Source organism: Tiliqua scincoides, chromosome 4 (genome assembly GCF_035046505.1).
Source record: "Tiliqua scincoides isolate rTilSci1 chromosome 4, rTilSci1.hap2, whole genome shotgun sequence".
NCBI classification, from domain to species: Eukaryota; Metazoa; Chordata; class Lepidosauria; order Squamata; family Scincidae; genus Tiliqua; species Tiliqua scincoides.
In genome coordinates this window covers 19,707,522-19,720,374 of record NC_089824.1, presented here as the reverse complement: position 1 = coordinate 19,720,374, position 12,853 = coordinate 19,707,522, and the positions used below count along the sequence as shown (strand labels likewise).

Here is a 12,853-nt window from a genome sequence, read left to right as displayed (position 1 = left end):
CCCTTGACAGCATAAATGCAGAGGAATGTGTGCCTGTCAACTTGAGTTGTGCCAAGAATAGTTGGCAAAGGCTACTTTTAATTAGTGGGTATGCAATAAAGTCCTGATATTAGTATAATTAAAAGTTTGATACTCTATGAAAGAGCATTTCGTTCCTTTCATCTATTCTTTTCTTTCTGAAAAAAGGGGGAAAAAACTGGAAACATTTCTATGTTTCATGCTGAGAAAACCAAAGGAGTTTTGAGAACAAATATCACAAGTCTATTTCGAGCAAAGAGCAGGAGACAAAATGGAAATGCAAAGGGTCAGAACGTGGGTTATTATTCTGATAAACTGCAGCAATGCTGGGCATGGTTCTTATCTTTTCTCTCTATTTTCAAATTTACAAGGTTATTACACAACATACAAAAATCATTCAGGCACCTGAATCGCAACAGGGTCTTGGTGACTTCTTCTTTCTGTTCTGTATGATCGGAACTGTTTCAGTCTGTTCTCTTCAGCTTCATAAAGAATTGAAGGAGCAGCAAAATGAACTCTGTCTCTGAAGTTTGCAGTGGAATCAAAGGCTGGAGAGATGAAATCCAATCTTCAGTGTACATACTTTCTGCGGAATTCATACATCGGTTGTATTGTCAGTATCCTCCTTTCCGATTTGGTAGCTGATTGAAAAACTTATGTTTTAATATTTGCACAAAACCCATTAGGCCTGTGGTACATGTTCTGCAGCACTCAGTGTCTTTTCTTCAGTTTTTCCAAGAACATCTCTGTTAAATGCTAAATACATAAGCATTCATACAATTATAGAGCAAAGAAATACAAATTCTAACAAATCCTGCACTCGTTGAGCGGAGGCAGTTGTCAGTTTTGTAATACGTCCGGACTTTATGTGTGGTAAACATTCTCCTTACCGTTTGCCAGAAACAGCTGTTTGTCATTCTGAAAGTGGTAACTTTTCTTATCACACGTATGATGCAAATGTACGATAAAATGTGCATAACATTTCTGGCACATGGTAAGGAGAATGTTTACCACATATAAGTCTTTCATTAACTAGTAAGCCACATTTGTGCCGACTTGTGAGTCAGAGATCCAAGCAGACCCACTGGGACCGCTGCAGCACAACAACAACAACAACAACAACACAGGTATTTATATACCGCCTTTCTTGGTTTTTATTCAAGACTTTATTCAAGGCGGTTTACATAGGCAGGCTAATTTAAATCCCTGGAGGGATTTTTACAATTGAAAGAAGGCTCTATCTTTCAAGAGCCACAACAAATTCAGATGTTTCGTTCTGATCTGGCCTCCATCCTCCCATGCTCAGAGCAGATGGAAATAGCTCGGCTCAGCTTGTCAGCTGCTTCAAGGTCGCACGGTGCCGGTGGCCTCGAACTGGCGACCTTGTGGATGTTATCTTCAGGCAAATGGAGGCTCTACCCTCTAGACCAGACCCCCAGCACAACATGGGGAAAGGGGAATAATTTCCCACTGGCCTGCCAGTTCCAGCACAAGTTAGGATTGCGCTATCAATAATACAATCTACCATCTTAATTGAGGCCCTTGGATCCAGGCAGGATAAATAGAATGTCTTTATTGAAGCTGGTACAATTACAGCCCAGTTCTAACTACATTTCCCCTTGCTGGTGCATCAGTGCCATCACAATCCCTGCTGCATCTTACAGGGGAATTTGGGTTGCTGGAGGTTTCCTTGGGGGGACATTTGTCTCCTTGCCCCAGGGTAAACTCCAGCAGCTGCAAAGGGTCAACTCGGACCTGCACCAGCAATATCACTGGCACAAGTCCGAGCTGATCAATTTCAGCGAATCAGGCCCAGGAAGGGGGATATGACATGGTGCATGCCAGTACGGCCAAGCCACCCCTTCCAGGACCCAATCTGCTCACCCTCATTACAACCCTCACCCAGACTTGTTTCCCTCTCCCCACCCTCTCCTGCCCTTCCCCCAACCCTGTGCCACACTCTCCTGACTGGCGAGCATTGCTTCACATGCCGGCACCAGCAGGAAGGCTCTGGCCTTCTCATTGGTGCATGCAGCCTTTGTGTCATTGCAAAGCACTTTACAGCACTTTTGTGACAGTGCAAAGGCCTGGAGCAGCCGCAGAGCACATGCACCTCTTAAATAGGATTGGGGATGATATTCTGATAAATGGATAAACTGTAGGAATGACATGAATTTTCTGCTCTTTCTCATCTACATGTATGAAAACACAATTTGGACAAATACCAGGAGAATATAGTACACTTTAACAAGTTAAGATCCGTTTAGTAAAGGAGAGACATTAACACTACTATAAAATTACATGCCATCACTCCACAAATTCAGAAAAAGAAACTTGCTACAGATTGTTCATTTTTTTCTCTCTCAATCATTTCTCTGACAGAAATCATATTTAACTCCCTAAACAGAAAAGCACAAGTTAATTCTCTTAACACATACACTTGCTCCTGAAAATTGTGATTTTTGTATAATATTGATCATCACCCCAGCTCTACTAATTATTTTAATTAGCTCTGCTTTTTGTCGCACTGACTCATGTGACAGGCAGAGCAGGTTAGAACAGGAGAGTTGGCTGCCAGAATTCTGTTTATGTGCAACAGGATAATCAAGCATGTTCTACCTCACATAATAATAACTAGGTATTTATATACTGCCGGTTTACATAGGCAGGCGTTTCTAAATCCCTCAAGGGGATTTTTACAATCATAAAGGTTCTCTCTTTCAAGAACCAACAACATTTCAGAATGAATCTTCCTGGTTTGGTCTCATTTCTGGCCTCCAGTTCTCCCACGCAGGCTGACAAGCAGCTCCATCTCTCACATGGAGGGCAGCCAAGACGCTTCTTGCTCACACCAAGAGCAGGTGGAATCACTCAGCTGGGCTTGTCAGCTGCTTCAAGATCTCGCCATTCTCAGCCATTCAGGGAGCTGCCGGTGTCCTCGAACTGGCGACCTTCTGATGTTATCTTTGGGCTAATGGAGGCTCTACCCTCTAGACCAGACCTCCTGCCCATATGCCTGGAAGACTCCTCCTGACTCCTACCTCACTTGTTCAGTTCTATGGGAGGGCAGAGACAGGCCGAACAATTACAGTAAGTAACTGGGATAGGAGTGAGGGAAGAGCTAAGATGTGTAATTGTGTGGCATCAATTGGGCAAGAAATGTATGAGTCCAAAAGAAGGGTATGCTGAAACAGCAGTAACTTCTGGACCATATGGTAAAGTACATCACAACAGCTGATTCTCAAGGTTGTATAACCATAGATCCTGGCAAGAGCCTTCTTTTTTTCAGGAGATTGCAAGCATCATTACAGATTCTTCTACCCGGTGCGAAAGCCTAGCGTGTCACCCCCATGATAGACCTCCTCTCATGCAATGGGTAGGGCAAGGGTGGGTGCAGTGATGCACCATTGCCCCCACTATGGTTTTTTTGCTATAACTTTTGTTAGAATAGAAATAGTTCGGTGTGGGTTGTTTCATTGCATTTCACATGAAATTACACATTGAATGATATATAACATGGTACCATTATTCAAAAATACCAAAATTCTAAAAACTTTGGCTAATAGTGGTGTCATTCCTCCCCCCCCCCCGTGTGCATCACCCAGTGTGGCCCAGACCCCCGCCCAGTGATACCACTGATTTATTTGAGAGATTTATATCCCGCCTTTCCCATGCTGAAGCAAACATCCAAGGCGGCTTACAAAGCTCCATAGCAGAGTACCAATGAGATTATTACAATAATTGTTCTACGGGCAGCTCATAGATCCCTTCTCTTCCAAATGGAATCTTTCACAGCATGGTTATCACATCTTGCATTTGGGTATGCCTAGGAGCTGTTTCAGGTCAGCCAAGCTGTAAACAGTGACTCCTCCTGTTTCTGTTGTCTCATGATAGCTGTTTCAGCTTTCAGTCTCCCATCCAAAATTCAGCCAGGACTATTCCTACTTAGCATTGTTCCAGCAGCTTTCCACTCAACTACCAGACCACAACTGATGGCATAGCAAAGATGACTTTTCACCACAGGTGATGATCTAGTTCATGGGTGCCCAAACCCCGGGCCAGGGGCCACATGCAGCCCTTGGCGACTCCCAATCTGGCCCGCAGGGAACCCCCAGTCTCCAATGAGCCTCTGGCTCTCCAGAGACTTGCTGGAGCCATGCTGGCCCGATGGCTCACGTTGCGCCTCTCACGTAAGCTGTGGAATGAGGGTTCCCTCCCCTGCTTGCTAATTCACATCCATGATGCAGCAGCAGCCATGACAGAAAGGCAGGCAGGCTTTGCTTTGTGCAAGGCATTTCATAGGCCTTGAACTATTGCAAGACCTTCATTCAATCATATATGTTCCATCTCTAATATATTCATTTATGCAAATTTATTCAGAATTGAAATGTAAATTAATTCTTTTTTTTCCGGGCCCCCGACACAGTGCAAGAAAGATGATGTGGCCCTCCTGCCAAAACGTTTGGACACCCCTGATCTAGTTGTTTAGCTCATGTTCATATACCGCACTCCTGATGGCTGTTTGCTACCCAGTTTGCTTGTATGCACACTCTGTCATTCTGACATGATTATGTGCTTCCAAGAGTGTTATTTCCCACATTTCTGGAAGACCTTTCTCAAAACATTGTAATCGCGTTGTGCAAGATGTGGCCAGATAGCAAGGAGGATGATATAAATCTCTTTTTTCAAGTGTCATCTTGGAAAGTGAGGGGAAGATACAAAGAACTGAAGAATCTGATTTGGTTTTCATTTTAATCATAATGAGCTGACAGAAAGTTCCTTCAATAAATCTTGATTGATAGATTGGGAGCAGTCAGGAATGAAAAGCCTTTTTAGCCTGATAAATGTACTAGAACAGGATATTAAGTACCAAGAGAAGGTTTTGGTGGCCCATAACTTACCTTAAAAGTGCACGATTGCATGGTAACACAGAACCCAGAGGAAAACGGTGATGCATACCTGGGTAATGCATTGTCTTTGTACCTTTATGTTGGGCCCTATACATGTGGTGTGGATGTGGCAGGTGAGACAGAAGCACCCCATTGTAGTTCACGGAAAAGCACAGCAGCTGCCCTACCTCCTTACCCAAGGAGGCTTTCCTTACACCCGGGGAGGCTCTCCTTACAGGTGTAAGGAGGGCCTCCTCATGTGTAAGCAGGCAGGGCAGTTGCGCTACTTTCCATAGACTACAATGGGGTGGTTCTGCCTCACCTGCACCGCATGTCCCTGATCGGGCCAACACAATCCACAGCAGGATGAGATGGGAATCATGTGGCAGAGGTCTAAGAACAGACTGTACCAATTCAGAATATGGGGGGGGGGGAGGAGGTAATATGAATGTTTCTCTAATTTTTTTTAAAACCCCTTTGCAAAGATAAAACCATCACAGCAGGCAAAGGGCTGCTAGTTTTCTGTTTGCCAAGAATTTATTGCATTCAAAAAGCGTCGCGTCCCCATCTGTTGTATGAAGTAGTACAATCTGTTCTATGACCGTAGGAATCTTCCGCCTCATTCTGCCACATCACCCTGTGATTCACCGAGCCACAGGCAGTGCAACAGCTGTGCTCTGACCGCCCCCTTTTGCTTTGGCGGGGCTAGGTCGGCAGTTAAAACAAGATGTAAAACCTTGAAAGCCCACCATGGCTTTACTCCTCTGCCTAAGGGGTTGTAAACTGTGCAGGCCAATGTTTCACAAAAGGATGGTATGATAGTTATCAAAAAATCCTTCTTTGTCCATATTTAATTTTGTGACCCAGTCATCTTCCGGGTTTCAGTTTGGGACAGGTGGGAGAGAGTGGGATTGGAACCCCACACAAGTGGTATCTTGTATGAGTGAGGACAACGTTTATTTTTATTCATTTTTTGTGTGAGGAAAAAAAATACATTAACAACCCAATCCTATCCATTCCCCCTCCTACTGATGCCGTGGTGCCAAAATGACTACTGTCACCACCTATGGTGGTGGTGGAGGCAGTTGCAGAGGTCTTCTGGTTAAGAGAACATGTGTTCCCTTACCTGGGGGGGTAAGCCTCTGCAGCATGGGGGGTCTACTTGCACCTGCTCTAGCTAAACGCAGGTATGTGTCACTTAACAATGGGGATATGTTCTACAAACCCTGTGGTGAAGTGATTTAGGCTGCAATCCTAACCACACTTTCCTGAGAGTAAGCCCCATTGAACAAAATAGGACTTATTTCTGAGTAGACCTGGTTAGGTCCCTCGGTCATTACAATTCTTTACCAGGAGCTGGGATGCCTCATTAGAAGGCCCTGGAAGCATCCTCTGGGTTATGCTGGGCCTCTGTGGACCTCAGATTCACCTACAGAAGCCTCTGGAAAGCACTTCCAGTTTTTTTGAAGCAAACTAGAAGTGAAGGCCTCCAGGGCCTTCTAATGAGGCATCTCAACATCCTGGCACCTGGTAAGGAATTTCTTACCACTTGGCAAGGAATTTCTAACTAACTATATTTCTAAATAAGTTTCACCTAATGACTGCTGTCGTATATCCCGTCTGTCATTAGTCGGCACCTGTAGGGCTTTACGGCAGTCAGCACTAGATGCGACAACAGCCAGTAAGCATAGGATTGCGCCCTTTAGAACACAATCCAATCCAAATGTATTCTTTGCTACATGAGAATTCACTCTCCTTTTACAGAAGCCTACAAATCAGAAGTGTGGGAAATGGTGACAATAGATTCACTTGGCATAAGAAGGAACTCAGGCTGTGAGGTGAGCTTGAAGGGACCAGATGGAAGAATGCTACATAACCAAAGCCATTTTCACAGCGGCACAAATTCACTTAATCATTTTATGACAAAGACTATTAAAATGATGGATAGAGCTAAGGACATTCCTAATTTCCAGCAAAAATTTGAGGAAGAAACCACTTGTTCCAGGTATGTCCCACATTATAGCTAATGCGCTGGAAAAGGGGAAGGGGGAGCTTGCACAAAAGGCAACCACATCACTGAAGGCTGAATTATTCTATGATTAATGAGACTGTGTAATTTCATGAAAATCAGGAAGGCTGGCAAAATTAGGCACAGAATAAAATAATGTTCTGCTAATTATAATAAATTACAAATGTAGCCAAACTGTACAAATTAGTTTTTATATGGAAAAAAGTGTTGAGCTACTATAGAAGAGGCCCCCCCCCTCAAAAAAAAAATTGTGTGAATAAAATCACCTCTAAGGAACTAGGAGCATTGCAGAAGGCTAGAGAGCGAAAGGGTGATGGTGATGGTGATGGATATATGGATCCTCCTGAGACCTTTTTTATGCTTCTTGAAACTATTTGTGCTCCCTTTGAAATGTCATTGATGCTTTGCCAAGGTGTAACCTCCTAATTTGCTACAAAATTCTCCTACACTTGAAACTGGTGACTGCTGAAGAAAATGTGAACAACTTAAGGATATGAAGATAAACATAGAGCTATCAAAACTCTTTTTGCTTACTTTAAAATTATTATGATTGACACTGCTGGAAGGGAGTGTCACACTTATAGGAAAAAAGATTCTATACATAATGTAAATGCATAGCTGACTGTGCAGTCCTATTCACACTTATCTTGGAGCAAGTTCCATTGAACACTATGGGACTTACTTGCAAGTAAACATGCATCAGATTCCACTGTCAGTCACCCTAGCTGGTTCACTGACAGCTGTTTACAGAGTATGTTATATACATGTATAGATGCCTGTATGTGTGCACATGTTTTCTTGTGACTGACCATAGAGATGCTCATTTTAAGTCACTGCATGGACAAGACCTTTGAAATATGTAGTATACTGATTGTGCGTACTGCCTTACACGCATTGTACATAATACATGAATAACCACATGTGCTTACAAATCAATAATAATGTACACTGTACACGGATTTTAATGATGATGATGTTGGCAACCTTCAGTCTCGAAAGACTCTGGTATCGCGCTCTGAAAGGTGGTTCTGGAACAGCGTCTAGTGTGGCTGAAAAGGTCAATTCGGGAGTGAACAGATTTTAATATGTTAAATATAACAGGAATAGCTCTCATATGGGGGCTTAAGCTAATGCCATGTTGGGTTGTGGCTTGTATATGATGTTAGTAATCTGCAGACCTTCTTAAAATGAGATTAAAAGCTTGCCTGTGAATGCATGGATTGTTCTACCCAAAGCTGGAAACAATAACAAAATCTCTGCATGAGGACAACTGCAGCCTAAAATGGAAGGTCTTTTGATTTATATCCTATGCACAGCCATTTGACATTTGCACGGAATATAAATCAGAACGGAATTTGATCCCAGCAATCTGGAGTTCTAGAATAAATTCATGTCAGGAAAATTAACAGATGGTGGGAAACCACAGGTCACCTCATTAAACTTATATCGTTTCAGCTGTTTGAAAACTCAGAATTGTCCCAAAGAGAGGGTAGTTCATTCAAAACTATTTCCCTTGCATTTTGCTTAGAGCTAATGTTCATTGGAGTTTGTGCCTGCCACATGGCAGAAGATATAGGACATATATTTCTGATTTTTTAACAGTGTGTTTAGACCAATTAATGGGTATTTGCTTGTTTCTCTGGACAAGGCTGCAGAATCGCAAACATTATTGTGAAACTGGAAGTTGATTTTCGAAAGAGCCAGGCCCAGAGGCAGTGCTTAGTTTGCCTGGAATGAGTACGAGAGGATTAACATCTGTAAATGACCAAAGAAGCTTCTTGAATGGAACCTCCATTGGGACCCTCAAAGGAGGGTTGATAGTCCATATTGAGGTTGATAGTGTCAGTGAAACACACAGTCCTGGAACGTGCTGGAATCCCTAGCATGTATGCACTGCTGAAACACAGAGATGCCTACGCCTGCGTTGGCTCGGTCATGTCATGAGAATGGATGATGGCCGGATCCCAAAGGATCTCCTCTATGGAGAACTCGTGCAAGGAAAGCGCCCTACAGGTAGACCACAGCTGCGATACAAGGACATCTGCAAGAGGGATCTGAAGGCCTTAGGAGTGGACCTCAACAAGTGGGAAACCCTGGCCTCTAAGTGGCCCGCTTGGAGGCAGGCTGTGCAGCATGGCCTTTCCCAGTTTGAAGAGACACTTGGCCAACAGTGTGAGGCTAAGAGGCAAAGAAGGAAGGCCCATAGCCAGGGAGACAGACCAAGGACAGACTGCACTTGCTCCCAGTGTGGAAGGGATTGTCACTCCCAAATTGGCCTTTTCAGCCACAAAGCTGTTCCAGAACCACCTTTCAGAGCGTGGTACCATAGTCTTTCGAGACTGAAGGTTGCCAACTTTTGAGTGTCAGTGAACCATTCCCCTGCTCCCCCATCCGTTAGCTGGATGAAAAGGGAACGAGTTACAAGCTGGCAGTATATGCTGAATGAGACAGAGATTAGGATTTGATCTACATGACCTATTAGGCCCCTTCGAATTATATGATCTATAAGAGACAGAGACTGGAATAGAAGACGAGGGAGAGAGCCAGCTAAGAACTAAGGCACTTTTTGGGGTGCAGAGCTGCCAGGTGGGGTTGAGACCCACTGTTGCTTGCAGGAGTATTTTGCTACCTACCTCTAAGTCATCAATTTTCATCCGCTGTGCCATGCCATGGTATGAATAGTCAACAGGTGTGCTATAGGAGATTGGTGGAGGAGAGTCATTTTATTAGTAAGGTCTTTGGGGGTGTGAGCCTCTGGCTGGCAGTGTGGTATGCACTTGTCAATTGAGAAAAAAAAAGGCATGCGTTGACAATTTTAGCACCTTTTCAGTGTGCCATAAGATGAAGAAGGCTGAAAATCACTCCTCTAAGTGATCTCTCCTTCAGCCAGAACCCAGGTAGTTCTGCACCCCTGGAACCTCCTACTCCTAAGTGAAGTGGGAGATGGCCGCATTTCAATTCAGAAATTTGCTTGTGCAATTTCAAGGTCAAATTTTGGCATCAGAATCTAAATTCCAAATTTTGAAATTTTGAAAATGCATGAATTTCAGGTCTGGTTCACACATTTACATCTGATTGATGTTTGGGCTGATGTGAGATACTATGAAAGTCTTTCTGTGCTGTTGGAGACTTGTAACTTGTACATTCCCACAGACAAACCATCACTTAGTGCTAGTCAAGTGATAAACATGCATGTATGAACCATTCCATATGTGGCCCTGTTTAGTTGCACACCTCTGCTGTGTGCACTTTAAAGTCCGTTATATGATCCCTGTCAAGCATCCTGGTTGTGTGACATTATAGGACCATCCTTGCTTCCAAGATGCCACCAATCGGCTCTGACAAGCTAAGCTGAAGTAGGTTTCCCTGAAAGTGAAAATGCTTCAGGGGCTGTTCGCAAATCCTGGTCAGCCCCCTGTTCCAGCAAGGTGGCAGCTAAGTGCTATTGAGTGGTAGAACTATGTGTCACACTCTGTTCTGGTGTTTTCCTGGGGGTTTCCTTTATTTGGCAAAACAGCAGCAGGTGGCTTCAGGGTAGGTGGGAGATTGGAGTCCGGGAGAGAAAGGGGCTATTTCCAAGCTGTTTTTTTCTCCTTGGGGAAAAAAAAAAGTACTGGTCTCTGCATCTCTTGGGGGATTTTGTGATTGGGAGGCAGCAGCTTCGGGAGAGGTGATTTTGACTGGGTAGAACAGTTCCTCCCATTGCTGGTCTCTTCTCATCCTGAATTCACCCATGGCTACTTTACTTAAATGAGGAAGTCCTTAGGGTAAAAGATCATAGAACTGCATAGAATGTCTAACACCACCTTAGCTCAATGAGTAACATGTTATAGCTATTTTTAGCTATTTTTAGGCTATCTTAAGCCTGCTTCATTCAGTAGGTAACTTAAATGAGAAAGATGGGAGGGATTTGAACTTTGCCAAATCCAGTTTCCTGAAGAAGACCAATTTGAATATACAGTCTGTTGGCCACACTTAACACCTAAAATTAATGGTATGCATTTCTCACTCCTCCACACAGCATACCATTTTGCACTGTGGGCTCACATGGAGAGGGGAGCATCCAAACAGACCCAAATCATATGGTTTCTATAGTATTGATACAACATTGATTAGGAGAGGTGAAGATGTTTTTCCCCACACTTGTGAGTATACAGAGTAGAACACTGCACTGGGGGGGGGGGAGGGATTTGCATCTGATATTGTCCACACCAGCCCAGGGGCTTTGCATAATCCAGACCTACTATGCTACAAGCAAAAAGCTAAATTAAACAGGTCAAGTCATTTGAAAACTAACAGCACAATCCTATACTGTATACGTTTACTCAGAAGCTCTTTACCTCCTCAGAGCACTCTGTCCTTGCACAGGGTCTAAAGTTTAAACACCACAAAAGGAAGGAGAGCTTTGCTACTCCCTCCCTCATTCATCCCTCACATGAGGTTTAAAATTTAAAGGGAGCATGTCGTTTTAAACACTGTGGTGAGGAAAGTGGATGATCCAATTCTTGTTCGCTTTCAGTGATCAACAGAGGATCAATGAGGATCATAGAGGATCAATGTAGCTTTCATACACAGCAGATTGGAGGGAGCCTGTGAAGGCACCCTGAATCTTCTGCCCCCTTGGCATCCGTTGTATATACTCAGCAGCTGCATCAGATTGCTTCATGGCTGGGCTGCCCATGACTTGATTTATATCCCACCTTTCTTTCTGATAAGCACCCAAGGCAGTTTACAATAGATTTAAAATACGTATAATAAAAACTGTAATATATACAATACACAAACACACGCAGACACACTATTAAAACCAACTAACATTAGTCATCCAAAAAAAAAAAATGGTTGGCAACCTTCAGTCTCAAAAGACTATGGTATAAGCCTACAGCACCCAGTATTCCCAGGCGGTCTCCCATCCAAGTACTAACCAGGCCTGACCCTGCTTAGCTTCCAAGATCAGACAAGATTGGGCATGTGCAGGGTAACAGTTGCTGCAATGCAACAATAATTACACATGCCTCACTAAGGGAGAACTATCCAAACTGTGTGATGCACCAAGGGAGCTACCTGTGAAGCTGTGGCCAAAGATGGACTGGTTACTAGTTAATAAGCAGGGCAAAGTGTAACAAGGAATTGCAAAACTGTGATGTACTTTACAGGTTCCTATGTGGGATCATTATTCATCCTTTCTCACCTAATTATCTGCTGGGCATTGACATATGTTTCTTTTCTTCTTTTTCACTGTTTGGTATGCATAAGGATTTTTCACTTACCCCCCAAAACTGGTATAGGTGCCCTATGATATTTTATATAACAACTGGACAACATTAAGCATGTAATGTATTCTGTTGAATACATCACATTTCAATTAAACCTCCACACTGGTTGGCCACTGATTCCAACTGACTCGGTTTCAGTCTGCTGTAAGGATGGCTCTTGCAGGACTGAAATATCGAACCAAATGCCAACATCTGACCAGCAAGTACAAAATCCTGAGCAGACACCTGGGTTTCATATCATGCAAGCTGCCAGCCCTCTGAAGGGCACACTCTCCAAATGGAAATAAAACTTGCATGCATCAGTTGAGGATTGGACATGTGTGGAGGAGCAGGGCTGAGAACAGATAACCTGCTAACAATTTGTTTAGGTTCTTAGGGCCCAAACTTATCCAGTTTTCCAGTGCCAGTGCAGGTGTGCCAATGGAGCATGCACTGCATCTTGTGGTGTGGAGGCAGTCACAGAAGCCTCCTCAATGTAAGGGAACATTTGACACTGGAAAATTGGATCGGATTGGGCCCTTAGTTATCAGCTGGTATGAGGTTAGTCAGATGCCTATATCTTCGTGGGCAGAAGCCTGTCTCATTGAATTCCAGCTGGCCTGACAGTTGATTTCTTTTTGACACCACAAGGAGGGTAGTTT

At 43.6% G+C, this 12,853-nt stretch overlaps 1 pseudogene; it reads right to left on the bottom strand.

Moving 5' to 3' along the window:
• Nucleotides 1-11,812: 11,812 nt before the first annotated feature.
• LOC136650098 (5S ribosomal RNA) lies at nucleotides 11,813-11,932 on the bottom strand (annotated as a pseudogene).
• Nucleotides 11,933-12,853: the final 921 nt, after the last annotated feature.